Genomic DNA, 20,142 nt, shown 5'->3' on the forward strand with positions numbered 1-20,142 from the left:
CTAAAAAAAAAATTTAAATACTTACCGATTCAATGCATCATATAAATAAATATATTACCATTCAATCAACAGTTTGACAGTTGTATAAGCATCAAACAGCAACATTGTTAGTATACTTGCACATATCTCATATAAATTCAACACTGATATATCTATTTTCTCGACATATCGCACTTGAGTTTAATAATAGTCTCAATTACATAATTTCCTTGCATCAACATATCAAAGATAATCATATATGTACATGTCATGAAACATATCATGCTCTTACCGTTTCTTCATAAGCATATATCATTCATTTCATTATATCAATATTTCATGCTCCATCATTTCCATATATTTTATGTATATTTATTCCGGTAATAGCTTATATCAAACTTAACATAAATTATATTTCATGTACTTATACTTATTTCGTTTATCTATCTTCATAATTATTTCATATAACCATTCGTCATCTGATACATATTACCTGAATATCAATTGTTCAACAGATGCTAGAGCGTCTCCCATCCACGGTCTTATTTATCTTTGACATGATGCTATAGTGTCTTTCAACTATGGTCTTACTCATTTTCTGTCATGTTGCCATGGTATCTTTCAACCATGGTCTTGTTCATTTCATATCACGTTGCCATGGTATCTTTCAACCATGGTCTTACACATTTCATATCAGGTTGCCATGGTATCTTTCAACCATGGTCTTACACATTTTATATCAGGTTGCCATGGTATCTTTCAACCATGGTCTTACACTCAGGTTGCCATGGTATCTTTCAACCATGGTCTTGTTCATTTCATATCAGAGAGCACACTCCCACGAACCTCATCCTTGCAGCGGGATTACCAGTCCAGGCTAAATCCCCTGCAATATAAACTCATAGAGTATTGTCGGGATTACCAGTCCAGGCTAAATCCCCTGCAACGACAATTACTCTAATGAGCTTGGATCTGAATTACCAGTCCAGGCTAAATTCAGACCCTAATTCGGATTACCCGTCCGGGCTAAATCCATTTTACACATATTCTTCGGGAGGGCTATATCAGGATAGGATCACCCGTCCGGGCTAGATCCTTTTTACCGTCAATTCCTTTTCAGAGATCCATCGAATTTTCCTTTCATTCAACCGGGATTTCTTCCCATTTTATCACATATATCAATGTTTTATAAATTTTCATACAATGAACATTCAAATCATATTCACATCAATAACATACAATCTCAAGCGTTTGAATATAATTCAAGTTACGAACTTACCTCATTGATTGCTCGTGTTTATTATTTCATTATTCTGATATATTTTCTTTTCCATGATCAAGTCTCGTATTTGTGTCGTCCGGATCTTTATAAATAAATTTGATCATCATTTTCATTCATTTCATATTCTAATACATTTAATTAATGCTCTAGGCAAAATTACCATTTTGCCCCTAAACTTTAATTAATGACGATTTCATCCTTAGGGACGGAAAGTAAAATTCTTGCAATTTAATCCTTATTTCCAACTATTATTCTCATATATATTGATAACAGTCCATGAATTCTATAAAATATCAAAATTTTCCATAATTTCAACACTTTTCAATTTAATCCCTAAAACATGTTTTCCCGATCTTGAACTAAATTGATAATTTCGTTAAATTTTTGTAATTTAAATAATAAAATAATCTATTTCATGCAATTTAGTCATTTCGACATTTTACAAAATTGCCCATAAAATTTTACTTTTATTCAATTTAGTCCCCGAGCCTAAAACATGCAAATTAGCCATGCTAGATGAATATTCATACATATTTTCCTCCTCCTCCTCTCCATTCCACATCCTTAATTTATATAACATACAACAAGTAACATTATCAATAATTTCACTATTTACTTATATGTACATTCAAAACTATCCATTTGCGTCATAGTCACTAAATTATTTATATATTAAGCTACAGAACTCGAAATTAAGATCCGTTAATTTTTCCTGAAACTAGACTCACATGTATTCTTATCATAAAATTTTTAGAATTTTTAGTTTAGCCAATTAGTACAGTTTATTCATTAAAGTCACCCCTGTTCTGCTGTCTGACAGTTCTGACCCTTCTTCACTAAAAATTAGTTATCTCCTTTTACAGAATTCAAATGATGTTCTAGTTTCTTTCTAATAAAACTAGACTTATTCAGAATTCTATAAATATAAATTTAAGCCTCTAATTATTTTTCTTCATTTTTTTATTATTTTTCAAAGTCTGAACAGGGGAACTCGAATTCATTCTGACCTTATCTCACAAAATTCATTATATATCAAAATTTACAAATTCATTGCTTACACTGTTTCTTCTATGAGAAACTAGACTCATTAAAATTTAATTCCATATTTTTTCATCTTCTAATTCAATTTATAAAATTTATAGTGATTTTTCAAAGTTAGACTACTGCTGCTGTCCATAACTGTTTTAGTGCAAGATATTAATTACCATGTTATAACACCCTTATTTTCTTTTCTACACCATTTCTCATCACTTTCTCTTATTTTCTCTTCACTAACATATCAAGAACATAGGACCTTATGTAATAAAACTCTACTATAACATTATTTCCATGATTTATCAACAATAACAAACTTAAAAACATATTGAAATCTTGATGTACTTACCTTATTCTCTTGATACCAATCTTTAACTTGATTTTCTCTCTCCTCCAGCTTCTATTTCTTGAATCCAACTTGATATTCTAACTCCCCATGTTCTCCTTAACATTTTCTCTCTTGGTAGCTATGGAAATTCATTTGATTTTTGGGTGAAAATGGTGAATTTTTGGTAAAGGACCAAATTGTAAAGAAAGTAAAACTTTCTTTCTTCCTCTCTTTCTCTCACGTTAGTTTGCATGGAAAGGAAAGATGATGAAAATTCTTCATCTTTCTTTCCTTATATACTAAATAAATAATAATAAAATAATATTAAATATCTCATAAAATATTAATAAAATAATATTTATCTAATTAATTAATTTAAAATATCATTAACATAATCATTACATTCTAGAATTCTCTCTCTTACTAATTGACCATTTTGCCCTTCATGATCTTTTAGAATTCCATCCTTGAGTCATCATTTAATTTGGTAAAATTGCAATTTAGTCCCTCATAGTTCTTCACTTATTCAATTTGGTCCCAATTCATCCATTTTCCTTAGTTTCTAGATCATTATACCCTTAAAATATTTACAATATTGGTCCTTCAACTTTTTCATATTTACACTTTAACCCTTTAAGTCTTGAGTATTTACTCTTAGGCAGCAAAACTTTTCTAACTTTTACAATTTAGTCCTTTCCTGAATCAAGATATCATAATTTACTTCCCAATGTTGCCATAACTCAAAACTTCCCTTTTTATCACTTTATTTCCTTATTTTATTATATCAAGGATAATATATTACTGTAAAGATTTTCAGGGTATTACAATTGATAATCGAATGTCCATAATCTCAAATTTATCCTATTGTAACTCTTAAAGAATGAATGTTCATAACCCTTAAATCCATTATCTTATAACTCCTAAATCATTTATAAGGTACCTTAATGTTAGTTTTCAATGCTTTGTAATTTATGGTACTTGAAGCCCTATAAATAGAAGGCATGTACAAACTTATTGTACCCTTAAGTTAAAGTTGATTATGATTTCATTTCTTTATCTTTCTTTCTCTCTTAATCTTTGTATTCTTCTTTTAGCTTTATAATATGTTATTAGCATGATCTTACTTAAAAGTAAAAATTCTTATGTGTTGAAGATTAGACTTATCCTCCATGATTTTTCATTTGAAGCTTTAGACACAATATGCTAAAAATTGAAGGGATTTTTATTTAATGTTTCATATTTAGATTATTATTATTATTATTATAATTCTTGATTAATTGTGATGATTGTGTTTAATTCTTACATTTTAAGGACGTCAAAGATTTTATCTAAATTTAGATTTTGATCGATGCAATTTTGTGTCAAATTTTATGAACTATTTATCTGCTATTGAAACTTTTCCAAAATATAAGAAATTGAGGATTTTCTTCATAGAAATATTTTTTTCTTAATATATACTATTTTATAATTACTTAATGATTATGTCTGAATGATAATAGATTAATTTTAATCTTATAAATTGATAGATTTTCATAATATTATCGATCACTTTTATTAATCAAGGCTTAAGGTTCATCATAATATGTGATCATTCATCGATTTTTAATCACCATTAAACTAGTTATTTTATGTGTTTATTTGATGGTTTCAGTTTGAATATATATAAAATATTTTTCTAAGTTCTAGACATCATATGTTCTTAGACTTTAATATTTTTAAGAATTCTCTTAATCAACAATAATTAAAATTATTACATATATTAATAAAATTAATATTATTTCACACCAAATGTGTTTTGTTTTAAATCCTTTTAAGGACAAAATTTGAGGAATGTGTTAATTGATTTTTGAGCTAATTCTATTATAGAACTTCAAATTTAATTACAACTAATTTTTAATACTAGGATGATCTTGGTTGACAACATTTACTATTGCATAGCTATTAAATGTACTTTATGCATTTTATATTATTCATTTAACACTAGATTAGAGTGGAAAAGTTTTTAGTAAACATGATATGTATGGTTTTGAAGTAAATTTCATTCATGTTTGCAATGATTTATGAAATTTTACTGGCACTAGCATTATATCATGTTTGACATTTTAGATGTAAATTTTATCCATACATTTGATTTACAATAAGCTCTATACATGACTTGGCTATTTCTTATGGCTAAATAACGAGTTATTTATCTCACTAATCTTGCTTCATTTCGTGAAATGAATGTAGCAATACATAATGGTTATGAAAATGAAACCTTTTATCATTATTAGCAAACAGATAAGTGGAAGATGGATAATTCAAAATGTTGCTAATTTTTTATTCTTAGAACAAAATGAATAATGACTTATACTAATTAATCATTCCTTGAAGTGGATGATACCTATATGATCTTATTGGTAAGGAATATGATTTATGCTTACATTATTGTCTAAGTTATTTTTAGCACATTCCTTGAAGTGAATGTCTGCAATAAATATAATAAATTTTATAATCACTTTTGATCATTAAAGTCAATTTGGACATTTGAAAATTTTGGCATATTCCTAAAGCGAATATTACATATAATTATTTGAAAATTATATTTATTTTATTGAGTTAATGATATTATTGACTTCACATTGATTTAGAGATTTCTAGAAGTAAATGTCATAATACTAGTTATATATAAAGATACAAAGTAAAAGGAATGAAAATAAAATTATCATTTGTCACAATTGATATTGACATTATTAGTACAATTGAAAAGAATGTTAAAGTAAACCAAAAGTTTACTGATACAAATACATTTACTACTTGTTGTGACCAGTTAAACCATCTTGGATCATAAATGATGCGAAAGTTAATTGAGACTTCATATACACGTTCATTAAAAAACCAGAAGATTCTTTAATTTAAAAGAATTCTCACGTATTACTTATTCTCAATGAAAATTGGTTATTAGAAACTTACTAGCTAACATTGAGATTTAATGTCTTACATTTCTGAAATGAATGTGGACATATTCATCCACCATGTGGATGATTTTGATATTATATGATTTTGGTAGATGCATCTACAAAATAATTGCATATGTGTCATCAACTCGCAACTTGTCATTTGCATGATTGTTTGTTTAAATGATTAATTTCAAATTATGCAATTAAAACAATCCATCTTGCTAATGTCGTTAAGTTCAGACTTTTATTGATTATTGTATATGACTTTGAATTTTTTTTTTTTTGTAATGGTTGTTATTATATGCATAATGGTTTAGAGAAATTATTGATTTAACGCATCCAGTTAATATTTAAATAATTATTTATTAGAAAAAACTTCTTATTTCAACATGAGATTATGTTGATTTACATGCTACAACACTTGTACGCATCAAACCAATAAGTTATAAATACTCCCCATTACAATTGACTCTTAATAAGGAGTTAATATTTCTTATCTTAGAATTTTTTGTATGTGCGTTATATGTCCAATTGCTTTACCACAACGCATAAAGATGAGTCTTTATAGGAAATTGGGAATGTATATTGATATGATTCTCCTTATATTATTAAATATTCTTGAGCTATTAATTCGAGATTTAGTTATGACATGAGTTGTCAATTATTATAAGATAGTTTTCCCAACATTAAGGGGAGAGTATAAAAAGCTGGATGAATAAAGTACTTGAAAAGAATTATCATTATCTCAATTAGATCCTCGTACAAGTCAATGTGAACAAGAAGTTCAAAGGATAATACATTTGCAAAATATCGCCAACCAACTGTCAAGTTCATTTATTGACATAAAGAGATTACAAAATCTCACATACTAGCTGAAAATGCTCCAATACGAATAAATGTCCCAATAGGGCAAACTATTAGTGCAAAAGAAAATAATCCATGCCTGAAGCGTGGAAGAGCAATCGGTTCCAAAGATAAAAATCCTTATAAAAAGAGAGAAGAAAACATTTAAGATGGTTATATAAGGGAGGCGAGGGTTCCTGAAAAGACCCACAACATGACTAATTATAAAACTCAAGAAAAGGCGCAGGTATTTGAAAGGGAAAATGAAAATGATAAAAATAAAGAGATATAAATAAGTTATGTCAATACGAGAAAATATGAAACCGAAATGAAAAAGTTGTCGACAACTTTTTTGCTTATAATGTTACTATTGAAATAGCAAAAGAAAGTGAGGATCTTGAGCCTAAATCTATTGTGGAATGTAGAAATAGAAACAATTAGCCAAAATGGAAAGACACAATTCAAGTTGAATTGAATTCACTTTTGAAATGTGAGGTTTTTGGACCTGTAGTCCAAACATCTAAAGATGTAAAGTTGGTAGGTTAAAAATGGGTATTTGTACAAAAAAAAATAAGAAAAATGAAGTTGTAAGATATAAAGAACGACTTGTAGCACAAGTATTTTCATAAAGGCCCGATAATGATTATGAAAAGACATATTCTCATGTGATGGACACAATCACATTTAAATATCTTATTAGTCTAGAAATATGGAAAAACTTGACATGCGTCTAATGGATCTTATTACAGCTTATTTGTCTGGTACACTTGTGTTGGAAAAAATCTGGCTTGAAAATGGTTTTCTTGCATAGCAAAAAATTAAAATTTTGAAAACCGACCCAGTTTGTGATATTTATAGTAACAAACCTTAAATCGAAATCATACCCGTGTTTTTTTAAAAAAACAAATCCTTGATATTTTTTAGCTTTCAACCAAATGACCTTTTCCACTATTCTCGTATCATGAACTGCTTCGAGTGTGGGCTCGAACCAATTAAATCGAAACACAGAACTAGAAAAATTTTCTCTCGTTTATTTTAGGTGAAAATAAAAATTCTCTCTTCTTATGTAAAACCCCAAACCTGGTCTAGACATTATGGCCAAATTTGGCGATGCCACATGGAATAGAATTTGAAATCGAATTTATCAAGTAAAAATCGTCTTGGATTATTATCTTCTATTTATCTTTCGTAAACTTCAAAACTCATTTCCTCGTTAATTTGATTTGTTTAAAAACATAATTTGTAGCAAAAGCTTTTAAAATTGTAATATTTGAAAAACATCGTTCGCATTTAGGAAAACGTAGTTTTGAATTAAACCGAGCCTTTGTTGAGTTTGCAGTTTAGAAATACATGAAAACAGTAAAAATCCAAAGTAAAAGCAACAGTCCAAAAGTCCAATTTACATAAAAAAAAAGTAACCCAGAAGATAAATAGGAAATAAATATCATAACTGAAAATTAAAATAATTCAAAAATCATGTGGTCACCGTCCAGTCCTCTGCCCCACCGAACCGTCTAAGTCTGGGAATTACCTTTAGAGTAAAAAGGGGTGAGTTTACATAAACTCAGTATGTAATCCCCACAGAAAACTTGCATACAGTCAAACAAAAAACAAGTCAAATGTAGTCTGGGCCTAAGCCTATTTCAGTTTCAGTAACAGTTCAGGCCTTAGCCCATTTCAGTTTCAATATCAGATATGCATTAAGGCCTAAGCCTATCACAGTAACAATACCATATATACATTAATCAGTAAACAGAGTCCTACCCAACCAGCCTCTATACACCATCTCCGTCCATCCCTATACTCCATGTGGGTTTTAAAACACTCACCCATCCCTACACTCCAAGTAGTACCAAATGCGGCACATATTCAGTATATTGCAGCTGAGCTGCCGGATAATAGGCTTAAAGCCTTTCAGTACACTTCCTCCAAATACCATCATCCCAACCTAATACAATGCAAACATACAATATGTCATGCTTTTATGCAACTATCAGTCATACGTATACATATATATATCAGTAATCCTGCATAATTTATCATGTATCACATATACTCAGATCATACATTTAGGGGTCTAAGTAATGCTTATTGACCTTAAAGTAGGTTAACAGTCTACTTGGGCGACCCGTGCAACCCTAGGAATCATTTCAGATAAATGGGCTCATACGCCCATGTGACTTGCCCCTGTGGCCTACACGGCCCAAATCAATCTAGCCCGTGTGTCACACACGGCCTACCTGGCCATTACACGACTGTGTCTTGTGTGCACTGCCTGGCCTCATTGATCACACGCCCGTTTTATGGTACACGGCGTACCACACGGGCAACCACACGCGTGTGGCATCGACAGTGGGGTTTTCAGCTTTCATCGAAACCCTATTTTCTAAGTTTTCAGGTGCACACCTGGTTTTGCCTGATGCTACAACGATCCCCGAGCACTTTAGAACCTATAATTGACTAATTTCACTCAATTTATCACTTAATCGATCGAACTAAAACTGAATTCGAAACGAGAAATGCATCCCTTAAACAATGAAAAGCTTACCCCAACACCTCGAAACAGTTGATTACGCAATAGCACGATGAGACCCTTAATCCATGCGAGATGCTACTGCCAAACGTTAAAAACCCCAAATCAAAGTTGAAAAAATCGTAAGTTAAAGAGAGCAAAAACTCCACTTACCAGAACGTGTGACGAAAATTGACCCAACAAGACAAAGGTGTGGTAGCCAACAAAAGAGATGGAAACAAAAAGAAGAATGGAAAGAAGAATTCAGGTTTGACAACAAAAAAATGAAAGGAGAAGAAGAAAGAGAGAAGAGATGGCGTCAGAAAGGTGGGGAGTTTTGGGAAAATTGAAATTTTGCAAAAAGGAAACGATAATGCTCAGAAAATTTGATAACCCCAAAATTCACTCCCCTAAATTCTCTTTACCAAACTCTCACTACTTAGATTCCCAATACAACTCAAACTCTCCGACCGACGAGCAAATAAAAATATTTACCCTTACGCTCACGCAGGGATTCGAACTCCTGACCCTCTACCAACCAACACTCCCCTTAACCACCAGACAAGTAGACCCATTCTGGTAAGTACTTACAAACTTTTAATTAAAATTCTACTAGCCAGAAATAGGGGTTAAGTCAGAAAAATACTAGAATTTTCCAAAGTCAAGGCTTAAACTTGGGTCCTCCCACACATACCCAAAACACTTAGCTACTAAAGTAGATACATATTTGTGTCACATTTTCACAATAACAAAAATAAGAATTTTGGGGCATTACATCTTAATAGAAACCATTAGAATTGTTATTCTGGAAAAAACTATATTTAATAGTTGAGAATAAATTCTCTCTATTTTATGGCAAAGTAAAAATCTCTCAAAGTTGTGTAAATAGCTTTATCGGTGCCATCTATTTATAAGGAGAGAAGGTAGCACGCTTGTTGAGTTGTAGAGGTTTATTTCAAATAAAAAAACAACTTTCTAGTCCAACTAGTAGAGGGAGAAGAGCTAATAGAGTGTGATTTCCCTCATATGTATTATGATAGGGATTCGGGTCTCTCTCACATCAAGTCTAATTATAAGTACTTCCTTAGCCTTTTTGACCTAGTACTCTATAATGTAATCCAACTCGATTTAATTTTTTTATATCCCAAAATAAACTTTAATATTTTATATTAAACAATTTTATCATCCCTATTTTATCCCTAGTAAAATTTGATGATTTTACCCCCGATAAAATTTTTGATAATTTTATCCTTGGTAAAATTTTGAGAATATATGTTCAATAATTTATAACTCAACATGCCCACTGTGACCGAATGATTTATTTTCATTTTCGGACTTCAAAAAAACTCAAAAACATAAACTCATTCTTCCAATTATTTTTAAGTAATCCATATAGAATTGGAGGTAGATCATTTCCATTTCCATTTTTGGAAACATACATTCTTTTCCAAATGATTTAATTTTTTTCATTTCAGAAAAAAAACATAATCATTCTTAAATGTTTTTCATTTCTCTTTTCCTATTCATTTTGTTCATTTCTATTCAAACTTGCAATTCATTTTTGGTTTCAACGAGCTAGTGAAGGGACTGATTGGACATATGCAATTAGGGCTCAAATGATTTATTATTAAGTTTCGACTTTTCACCTATTAATTATAAATTCATTTAGTCGCGAAGTCATTCCATTGTAGTATCACGACTGAGCTCTCCCCAATAACATGTCATTACGAAAGCATCTACTTAATGCTTATCTAATGACCTTATCATAAGTGTGTTACCCTCATAGAATAGCCTTAATCTTTTAGGGATAATATCCACTTTCCTAATACGATTCTATTTTATCTCATGGTAACCATTACACCTTCCTTCATGGAAAGTCAATCACCATCAAATAGTGATCAAGTCATCCATCACAAAGAGGGATGACCCGATGTTTACTTTTTATCAACCACATAATGTCAATGAGATGATATCATCAACCCATGTCTCAGGCTATGAATTCCACTATTGTGAATGATGCTAAGTACTGTAGAAGTCGTACATCTAATGCACCAGCTTTCGATTCCTTTTCTATTCGAACTTAAGCTTTTACTTACATTAAACTGTATGAATTACGCATTCATAGTCCATCATCCACTTAGGATTTAGGTATGCCATACTATGAACGTCACAAGTGAATAAATCTATAAACGGATTTAAGATCTATTCTGCTTGGGTCTTACTCGATGTCAGTCCAGTCAATCACATCTATATCTTTATCTTCTGGGAGTCATCTACTCCGATGCCCAAGACAAGACATCTCCCCAATTGGACTTGATAGACGACAAATTAGTCTTTCAATCAGTTTGCTCATTTTCAATTAGACTAAAAACATGTTTAGGTTTTTCTACTAATATAAGTTGTCTTTTTGTATTACAATCCGACCACGTAATACCGCTATATATTAGTTAAACATTAGACAACTAGTAAGTAACAGTTTTTTCCATTTTGCTTTGCATACAAAAACCATGTGAGGATAATTGTCACATCCCAAAAATCGGGTTAGTAGAAATTGGGTTACTGAACCGAGAATGGTCACGTTTGATTTTTTTTAGATGATATTTTACTCATTTGATAATAAATAAGTATCAAGTACAGTGGTTGGGTAGTGGTGAAGCTATTCTTGATAACCTGTGTTCAAATCCCTTCCCTCACATTATTTTCTATGGGGTGCAATTTTGCCTCAAACCATAGCAAATATCACACCATGTTTTTAAAATAAATGTTGTAGAAATTATAACAAGCTAGTGAATAGTCAAGTGGTTAAGTGCTTAGATAATTTCCTTAAACTTCTATGTTCAATTCCCCACATTCTTATGTTTTTTATTTAATTTTTGGCTCATAAAACTTTAGTCAAAGCTTTCATAACATCCTCTCCTAGTTACCATACAAAGAAAGATTCTTTCCTCATTTAACTAGTCAACCTACCATCTTTTGCCCTCTTTTTTCACACCATGTGTTCCCGTCTTTCCTTTTCTTCTTCCTATTTTTCTCACTTGCCTTTGAACTAATGTATGCCACCCCTAGCACATGAAACCATCCACATTCTTTTTTTTTTCTTTCATCTTTTCTATTCCCCTTTCTACTCTCTTTGTCTCATTCTCTTTACAAAAAGTAGAGTGTTGACTAGGTAGTTGCCTAACCTTTGAAGGCTATGCACATATTTTTGTTTTTCATTTTTGCAAAAATCCTTTCTTTCTCCTCCTTTAAACCACATTGTGTCAACCCTTATTTGGTGTTCTCCTCCATCTTTTACTTTACTTTTCATTCATTTTTTAGACCACCACCATTAATTAACTGCACCACCATCGGACCACCACAGTGACCACCACTTTTCTTATTTTTCTTTATTTTTTTATTTTTCTCTCCTCCCTTTCTCTAGCACCAAAATTCTCCTTTTTTTTTCTCCTCCTCTGTCGGGTTCTTGTAGGAAAATTGTAACACCCCTTACCCGTATCCAAGGCTGGAATAGGGTATGAGGCATTACCGGACTTAATTTTAAACACACATGCAAATCCAAGCCATAAAATTTTATTCTTTTTAAAAACATTCATACATATGCAAGATGTCCCTTAAATGGGCCTACGAGGCCCTAAACGTACTTTGAGAGTGGTTAGGGAATAGACCGGGTACTTTAGAAGGATTCAGGAAAACTTAGGAAAATTTTCCAAGAAACAGGGTCACACACCCGTGTGGGCATAGGGATACGCCCGTGCGGGCACAAGCACACGCCTGTGTTCCCAGAACACACCTATGTCCTCAGGCTGTGTAACTCTCTGACTATAACGTCAGCAAACAAAATTTAACCACACTATCAAGCCACACACCCGTGTACTAAGCTGTGTCATCCACACGGCTGAGATAGATGGCCGTGTCTCTGCCCGTGTGGCTAACACTTAGGCTATTTTCCAAGCCTTTTGTTTCCACTAATCCCTCACATCTTTACACACATCAAAGTTATACATCATGACATCATTTTAATGATTTAGCATACTTCACTAAGGTGTATTCTTAACTTTAACATGCTATCATTCACAAGTTTCACATACTCATATAATATCAAGTCTAGACACAATAATCCATATTCATTGACCTTACCAAGTGACCTTATTTAAACATTAAGCATTCATATTCAATCATCATCGTCTTATTTCTATACCATACAATTACTTCATGGCTATAACCATTTTGATTGGTCATGAAGCATTTATCATACACACATGTCTTAACACCAATCATGCATGTCCCACAAGCATAAAAACATCATCGCATCACAAGCATTAGAACTTATCATGGATAACTAGGCTTACAAGCCAGCTATATACAATGAATCAATATAAGCCAATACATTTGGCTAATCATAACAACATCTACTATAAAAACTAAGTCCCTATGCATGCCACTCACTTGAAGGTGCTTAATACACATATGTCAATACTCCAAAGGTGATGGCTTGATAGTGTGATGCTGCCTCCGATGATCTCCAACCCCGAGCTAACCTAACAACACTAAATAAATGAAAAGGAGGGAGTAAGCTTTACGATTAGTAAGTCCATATGAAAATAATAAGCAATATGCCAACATGCTTCTCAAGGTAATACAACCATAATTACACTTTTACTTATATTCTGGTCATGCTATTTTCTCCAGTCATAGTTACTAAATTATTTATATCTAGAGCTATAGAACTCCAAATTAAGATCCGCTAATTTTCCCTAAAACTAGACTCATATATATTCTTACCATAAAATTTTTAGAATTTTTGGTCTAGCCAATAAGTACAGTTTATTCCTTAAATTTACCCCTTTTTTGCTATTTGGCAGTTCCAACCCCTCTTCACTAAAAATTAATTATCTCATAATATGGGACTTGGATGATGTTCCTGTCTATTTCTCTTGAAAATAGATTCATTAATAATTCTAATAATATATATTATAACCCATAAATATTTTTTTTAAATTTTCAATGATTTTCTCAAATCAAAACAGGGGATTCCAAAATCATTCTGACTCTGTTTCACACAAATTCAAATATCTCATAATATGAAATTCTTTTGCTAACATGGTTTCCTTTATAAGAAACTAGACTCGATTAGCTTTAATTCCATATTTCATTCAATCTTTAACCTTCTTTCCACTATTTTTGGTGTATTTTCCAAGTTGGACTATTGCAGTTGTCCTAAAACTGTTTAGTGTAAAATAATGGTAACTAAGCTTATAACACCTTTACAAACCATTTTAAACATCATGGTAAAAATACATATTGGTATATCATAAGCATAGAACTATAATCATAAGGTCATCAATATTTCATTCTCATAGGCATAGCTTACTTATTTGTATCCTTACTAAAGATGCATCATTTCATGATCGTAATAGTATTTGAGCTTCGAGTACATACCTATACCTTTTCAACATGCTCATATTCTTACCTTCTCACTTTCATCACAAGCTTTGAACTACCCGTTGAACCACTTGGAATACTCCAAGATATTCAATAGGCCTCATACAAAGGGTAAGATGCCGATGCCATGTCCCAGGCATGGTCTTACACTGGCTCACACATCAAGATCGATGCCATGTCCCAGACATGATCTTACACTGACTCTCATATATCGAGGCCGATGCCATGTCCCAGACATAGTCTTATACTGTCTCTCATCTGTCGGTGCTGATGCCATGTCCTAGACATGGTCTTACACTAACACATATCAAGGCGATGCCATGTCCCAGACATGGTCTTACACTAGCTTTCATATCTCGAGGCCGATGCCATGTCCCAGATATGGTCTTACACTAGCTCTCATAATGTGGCCCATGCATGTCCCAGACATGTCTTACACTAGTACACATTGCACCCAAATGTCATGGCATGAATATCCAATCTGTTCTCAAAGTCCAGCCGGGAGTTTATCACGTTAAGTCTCATCATACATTTCTCATAGCCACATTCAAACATTTCATGTAGAATTAACCATTTAGTACATAATAACAATAAAGCTGTAATATTTACGCACAACTTACTCGTTATAAGGGAATATCATATTCCATCAAATCTCCAATGCATTCAATCATCCCATAAATGTTATTAACATTTGGCATCACTTTCTCATATACAATATCATCAACATAAAATTCAATACAATCGTAGTAAGATAGATTTCAAGTATATTAACAATAACATGGATATCATGCTTATTTAATCACACGGAGTTACCTCGAATGCAATTTTGGCTAATTACGTCATTTTAGTCCATAACCTCGTACTTTTCAATTTAAGCCCGAATCTCGGTTCCTTGATCTAAAACGATAAAATTCAATACTTTAATCATCACATTAACCAAAAAATTCCATAATTTATAATTTGACAAAACGACCATTTTGCCCTTAGACTTTCACAAAAATTACGATTTTTCCCCTAGGCTCGTAAATCTATATTATCGAATTTCTTCATTAATCAAGCCTAGATGAATTTATTTTAGGCTTATAGCAGCCCACAATTTCATTCATTTCACACACTTATCACCTTTTTATCAACCTTTAGGTGTTTTTCATGAAAATTCTTTCACAAAAGTTGTTTATTACACAACCATGACTTATTTTCTTCCATAAAAATTCAGCAAACAACATAAATATTCACATGGAAAAACCCTAGAATTTTAACCATGTTGCAAAATAATCCCCCATTAGCTAGATTAAGTTACAAGGGTTCCAAAAATACAAAAATCATCAAAAATGACCATCAAAATCACTTACTTGCAAGGGAACTAAGTGGCTGAAAATTTAAGCTCTCAAAACCCCCATGTTTGTTGCCATTTTTGGTGGAAGAAGAAGAAGAAATGAAAAAGATGACAACTTTTTCTTTATTTTATTTTATTACCAAAACAAGTCACCTAATGCCACTAAATATTGACTTTTCAAATTTTCTTGTCCCTATGGCCGACCATCACTCCCCAAATGGCCTATTTACACTTTAAAGACCTCCAATTTTGGTTCTCTAGCTATTTAACATATTTGGGTATAAAACAAAACTTTTGCCCTTTATGCAATTTAGTCCTTTTTCGCAATTAAGCTCACAAATGCTAAAATTAATTCACCAAAATTTTCATGCACTCATATAATCATGCTATAACACAAAAAATAATATTAAAATAATTTCTTGACCTCAGATTTGTGGTTTCAAAACCAATGTTTCGACTAAGCCCTATTACGGGATGTTACAACAACCGCCATTGCCATCGTCGTCGTCACGCCTCCACCGGTTTTGGTGATTCTTTCTCTTTTCTTTACCATTTTCAGTCTCTATCATTCTCTTTAGTAACCAAAAATCATATATCATCTATTTCAGTTAGTTTTTAATTTATTTCCAAATGTTGTATTTAGCGACTCACTTGTCAAATGATCATTTTTGTAGTTTCACATCCCTCTCCGATATAAGATCACGAAAATCCTCTGACCCTCTCGTTTCAATCAATAAAGAGTAAGTATAATGGTTGAATGAAAAATCACTCATTCTCTCTTATTTTCTTTTAGGCAAAATGTATAATAGTGCGGTTTTCCTTCAAATATTAACATGTCGTATTCTACTTTATTTTAAAGGGTTGATCAATACCAACCCGGAAAGTCACTAACGTTGGAAACGAGATCACATTTTGATTGATTTTTATAAGAGTGATCTAGCGATTAGATCCAAGTGTGGGCGTTCTTTAGAGGGGTGATTCTCTTTGGATCTACTATCAGGTGTGGGTCTAATCTAAAATAAAAATTGATATACGTTAATTATCATATTTAAATAAATATTATTATTTATATTTTATTTTATGCGAATACATAAAGTATTCCAAAAAGGGAGATTAAAACCATAGATTGTATTATACCAAGTAAGTGACCCAAACCAACTAACTTATGAAAAGTATGTTGTTGTTATGATTTTCACTGTTTGAAAATTATGTTATTCTCATTCTCATGTTATGTGATATTATGGCATAATCGATTTTACATGACAATAAATTGTGATATTTTGGTATATTAAAAAATAAGTGAAACGCATGTTAAACATGCCCTACATGATATTATATTTTGAGAAATTTGATTTGCATGTTTCAACATGCCCAATCTAACAAGTAATATCTTGAAATGAAAAATATGTATATATATATATATATATATATATATATATATAAATATGTCTATTGTGGCCATATCACATGCATAGGGTGAGGCACTGTAAAGCGGAAGAATTGGTGGCTTCGTCCACAACCTACATGCCAGCTTGTCTGCAAATTTGGAGTGTTTGGATGGATGAGTTCTAGGGAACTCGATTTTAGAGTGTAGTGGTGATGGGTAGGATGTTTTAAAAAGATTTGCATAATTGTTTTACAAAAATTGCATTGTCGTGACCATGTGCGTAAATATTGGATATTTTGATTAATGAGTATGTGCTTATTGTTATTTGTTTTGTATACTAAATTCCTACTTAATACATGAGTTAAGACTCACACTAAGCTTTATAGCTCACTCTTTTTAGTTTTTTTATTTTATAGATAACCCTGAGGTTAGGATTCGATCACAGCATTTGGAGGAGTTTCTCGAAATTCTTTTTAAATTAAAATAATTAAAGTTTATCTTAATATTTTTTTTTATTTTGATATTGTAATAAGTTTGAGTATGAATTGTGGCATGAGACTTTACTTTGGAGATTTTTCATTCTAATATGCAAGAATTGATTGCATGACATTAAGTTTTTAAAACTGCATAAATTAGTATTTGATAAGAACACGCATGAAACTTGGTTTCTATTAAAACTTGACAAAATCGCTATTTTTCGCTTCGACAATGGAAATGAGTTTTAGACAAAAATATGATTTGATTTTTGAGGTTTTAAATTGTCTATTGATGTTTTATCGAATTTATATGAAATTTGATTTTTAACAAAATATGATTTTAGTAAAAATTTTCATTGTGGTTCTTACCTGCAATTCTGAGAATAAAGTTTTTAATAAAATTAGACTTAGTTTTTTGATTTTATAGATAACCCCGAGGTTAGGATTCGATGACAATATTTGGAGGAGTTTCTCAAAATTCTTTTTAAATTAAAGTAATTAAAGTTTATCTTAATATTTTTTATTTTGGGATTGTAATAAGTTTGAGTATGGTTGGGATTGTAATAAGTTTGAGTATGGATTGTGGCATGAGACTTTACTTTGGGGATTTTTCATTCTGATATGCACGAGTTGATTGCATGACATTGAGTTTTAAAAACTGCATAAATTAGTATTTGATAAGAATACGCATGAAACTTGGTTTCTTTTAAAACTTGACAAAATCACTATTTTCTGCTTAAACAATGGAAATGAGTTTTAGATAAAAATATGACTTGATTTTTTAGGTTTTAAATTGTCTATTGATGTTTTATCGAATTTACATGAAATATTGATTTTTAACAAAATATGGTCTTAGTAAAAATTTTCGTTGTGGTTCTTATATGTAAATTTGATAAACAAGTTTTTAATAAAATTAGACTTAGTTTTCAAAATTACTAATGTTTACAAATGAGATTTCCTAAGACATTTGATTTTTGAAGTTAACATATTTTTCCTAAATAGCGACGAATAACCAAGTTGTTTAGTTTTGAATAAATAAACGAATAATTTTGAAATATGATTGAAATTATGAAAGTTTTGAATAGCGATCAAACATTCACAAGTATTTAAATCATTGGTTTCTATAATTCTCATATTTTTGTGAGATTAAGTTAAATATTTGATTTCATTAGTTTTGAATGATTTACACAAATGGTTTAAAAAGTATGTTTGAAAACGAAGAAAGTTTTTCTAGGCCATTCTGGTGGCTAATGTACTTTCTGTCTTCGGCCTTAACGACTGGGCTGGGTTTGGGGGTGTTAGAACAATATACAAAGTATTAATGTAATATATGAATAATTTTATTAACCAATCTATTCGAAAAATTATAAGTGTACTTAGACAAAAATACTACATTTAGAGCACCAGATCCAATAACTTGATAGTGAAATTTATATGAAACTCCCTGAAGGATTTAAAATCCCAGAAAGATATAAAGTTTCTCAGAAAAATTGCTTGATCAAATTAAAGAAAAGTTTATATGGATTACAACAATTTGGACGTATGTGGTACAATCGTCTTAATAAATATTTGTTAAAAAAAGATTATAATGATCCAATTTGTCCATGTGCCTTTATAAAAATGTCTGTATCTGATTTTCTGATAATTGTTGTTTATATTGATGATCTAAATATTATTGGAACTCTTAAAGAGCTTTAAAATGCAGTAAATTATTTAAAGAAAGAATTTGAGATAAAAAATATTAGAAAAATAAAGTTTTATTTTGGCATGCAAATTGAATATTCAAAAGATGAAATTCATGTCCATTAGTCAACTTATACGAAAAGATCTTAAAGGAATTTTACATGGATAAAACATATCTATTAAATACTCCAATGATTGTATGATCGTTAGATATGAATAAAGATCAATTTCGTTATTTTGAGAATGATGAAGAATTTATTGGTCCTAAAGTACCATATCTAAGTGCCGTAGGGCAATTAATGTATCTTGCAAACAACATAAGACCTGATATAGGTTTCGTTGTAAACTTGTTAGTAAGATTTAGCTCTTCTCCAACATGTAAACATTGGAATGGAATTAAACATGTATTTAGATATCTCAGAGAGACCATTAATATGGGATTATTTTATTCAAATGATTTAAAATCCCTATTAGTCAGTTATTGGATATTTATTAGATCCACATAAAGGTCGATCTCAAACAATATATTTATTTACACGTAGAGGTACTACCATATCATAACATTCAACAAAACATACATTAGTTGTTGCCTTTTCAAATCATACAGAAATAATTGCAATGCATAGGGAAAATCAAAAGTGTGTTTTGCTAAAGTTATTGATCAGGGGCATAGTTAGGGAGTTGACAGGGGCCTCGAATCCCCTAAAATAATTTTTTTAGGCCCTTTAAAATTTTTAAGATTTTAAATTAGTAAAGGTAAAATTGCACTTTGCCCCCTAAAAATGATAAAAAATTGATTAAATTTTTTTAAAAATTATAAGATACATGCTATTAAAATGGCGAAATTACATTTTTACTATTGTGAAAATTACAATTTAATTTTTGCCCACCTGAAAATTT

The sequence above is a fragment of the Gossypium arboreum genome, chromosome 13 (genome assembly GCF_025698485.1).
Source record: "Gossypium arboreum isolate Shixiya-1 chromosome 13, ASM2569848v2, whole genome shotgun sequence".
Classification (NCBI taxonomy): Eukaryota; Viridiplantae; Streptophyta; class Magnoliopsida; order Malvales; family Malvaceae; genus Gossypium; species Gossypium arboreum.